Genomic DNA, 3,348 nt, shown 5'->3' on the forward strand with positions numbered 1-3,348 from the left:
AAGTAGAACCAAGACAGAATACTTGGAGTGCAAATTCAGTGAGACCCATGATGCAAACGTAGAGGTTAAGCTTGATGCTCAAGTTATCCCCAAGAGAGCGAGTTTTAAGTATCTCGAGTCTATTATCCAGGGTAACGGAGAGATTGACGAAGAGATCACACATCGCATCGGGGCGGGGTGGATAAAGTGGAGGCTCGCTTCCGGTGTCCTATGTGACAGGAATGTGCCGTTAAGACTTAAGGGTAAGTTTTATCGAGTGGTGGTTCAATCCGCTATGCTGTATGGGGCTGAATGTTGGCCAGTCAAGAACTCCCACGTGCAGAAGATGAGAGTAGCAGAGATGAGGATGTTGAGATGGATGTGTGGGTGTACCAAGCGAGATAGGATTAAGAATAAAGCTATCCGGGACAGAGTGGGAGTAGCCTCCGTGGAGGACAAGAAGCGGGAGTCGCGGCTGAGATGGTTCGGACATGTTAGGAGAAGAAGCATTGATGCCCCTGTCAGGAGGTGTGAGAGGTTGGCCATGGAGAGTTTGAGAAGGGGTCGAGGTAGGCCTAAGAAGTGCTGGGGAGAAGTGATTAGATAGGACATGGCACTGCTTCAGCTCACTGAGGACATGACACTTGATATGAGGGTGTGGAGGTCGAGGATTAAGGTAGAAGGTTAGTAGGTAGTTTATAGTGTTCACCGAGAGGCTTAGTAGCATGCATGTCCCTTCATATTCTTAGATTTTTATTACATTATGTGGTTTTGTTCGCCGCAAGTATTGTATTCCCTGTTGCTATTATTTGATACTATTTATCCTTTATCTGTCCCTTTTTTTCTCTTCCATCTTTCTTCCTTCCTTGCTTCTCTCTTCTTCTTCTTGCCCTTCCTGAGTCGAGGGTCTATTGGAAACAACCTCTCTACCTGCATTAGGCAGGGGTAAGGTCTGCGTACAGACTACCCTCCACAGATCCCACATATTGGGATCAAACTGGGTTTGTTGTTGTTGTTGTTGTCATTCGGTGTTCGGTATCAGTATTAAGGCTCAACTAATTTGGATTTGCACCTTATAAGGTCCATTAAAAAGGGAAGCGCTTCCTATTAAAAATTTTTACAGTCTCATGACTCGAAGGATGGAGAGATCATATTCATCCTACCACCACCTGTTTTAAAACTCTATTATACCATATCTTAACCTATATAGAACAAATGAATTTTCTTAAGCTTAACCTACGAAGATTCCCTAATTAATCTGCTTTTCAAACTCATATAAAGTTAATGGTAGTGTTTGATGACCTAATATCCAATTACATCACAAGAGTGGTCCCAAATTTCATCCAAATTAAGAAAGAACTTGGCTTATACAATCACCACATAAGCTAAGCATATAAGATATATACAAAGGAAGTTAATCCCATCTGGCGTTATCTGAATTGGCACCATAGCAGAGGATGCCAAGTGGCAACACCCCACGTCACTATATATCCTTAAGTTGAGCACCAAATCGCCAATGATGAAATAATGGATGTAAGTTATATATATTAACAACGTAAATTTTTTTTATAGGTTTAGTATAATTTAATCGAGCCGTGAAAGAAGTCAATAATGTAATCGAGGTAGAGGCAACCACTAATGTAATTGAGCCATGAAAGCATCCAATAATGCTTGCTTGGACTAGGCCGTCTACATCATAACTCTTGGAGTGCGGCATTCCTCAAAACTCTGCATGAGTACGCGATGTTTTGTGCACCGAACTGTCCTTTAGTGTTAATTTAATATATTATAGCGGTTAGTTATTTTCTTGTTAGATTATCAATTATTATAATCATAAAAATTTACTTATAATTATTTTATAACCGACCTAATTGTTTAAATATTTTTACATTATTGGTGCAAAGAAACTTGGACTCATTAAAGGAGAGAGGAATTGAATTTCCTCCAAAATTTCCAAAAGGGTATTGTGTTTCATTTTCGTGATTGAATTGGAAGACCAGTCTAAAAAAGGGGACTGTTCTATCACTTTTAATTTTTTTCCTCCAATTTTACAAGTCTTGTTTAATGGTGTACATTGCGGATTCAAATGGCACCATTCCATATGCATTATTTCGTCAAAAAGGAAATTCGATGAGATCACTTTCCAATTTGAGCTATCCATCTTTTCACTCTATTTAAGGATCGGACCTTTCATATTGGCAAAAGTGCCATGTATTTTTCATGTATTTCCTTTTTTCCCCCTACTTTTGTTTTCATTTCATTTGGGTAGCCATCAAAAGGTAGTACTATTTTCTTTGACATATTAGTTTTTTAAAATTGGATAAACATTTTCATTTCTTTTTTAGGACAGACCAATTTTGTCCATTTGAGTGTTTTGTCTTTCTGGTTGAGGATTCACACAATCTTTTTGTTTTGAGTATTGCCAAATGACTGTCAGATAATATTTTTTTAACAAAAAAAATTCGATCACTTTGTTTTTATCTGAAATGTCAAATATTTCTTATTTATCACATCATTTTTACGCAATTTTTTTTTTCTTTTTGTTCTTTTCTTATAGTTATTGTATTATTTATTATTTAATATTATAACACTATAATATAAATTTTTATTAGCTTAATAATTAAATTGATGTCTTGCTTATTATCCTTTTAATAGTCTTTAATAAATATAAATATTTTATTCTTGAAATTTGGTATATTTTTATGCTTGTAATCTCTTATTTGGAATTTTTTAATCATTTAAATTTATTATTTTAAAATATAATTTATTTATTTTTAAGTTAATTTAAACTATAAGTATCCTCACACTACCTCTATTTTTTTATACATTCTGTTCCCTACTATAAATTTAATTACTTTTTATATTAATGTTTTTCCTATAACCAAAATAATATCATATTTTATTTTAAATTATAACTTTGAATTAGTCTAAAATATTAATAGATAGGTTATTTGATTATTATGTTCCAAATGTATTGAGTTCTCTTATAATTATTTTGTATTAGATGCAGTAAATTTTCTTTCTTTTTTAGCTTTACGATACAGATTTAATATTTAATATTTATTAGTAGAAATACCTATATTAGAAGTTTATTTTGTATTTTTAAAATTTATTATATTCATAAAAAACATTTCTTAATTTTTTGAACATATTATATCTGAATGTTGTAGTAATATTTTCACTATCATATTATTTCTTTACGTAAATTTTCTTTCTTTATTAATTTTAAGATACAAATTTAATATTTAATTTTATTAGTAAAATTACCTATATTAGAAATTTATTTTGTGTTTTTAAATTTTTATTTTTTATTATATTTATTATTTTTCATAAATAAGACTTCAATTTCGCGGTATTATCCATAGTTTG

Source organism: Nicotiana sylvestris, chromosome 10, assembly GCF_000393655.2.
Source record: "Nicotiana sylvestris chromosome 10, ASM39365v2, whole genome shotgun sequence".
In the NCBI taxonomy this organism is placed as follows: Eukaryota; Viridiplantae; Streptophyta; class Magnoliopsida; order Solanales; family Solanaceae; genus Nicotiana; species Nicotiana sylvestris.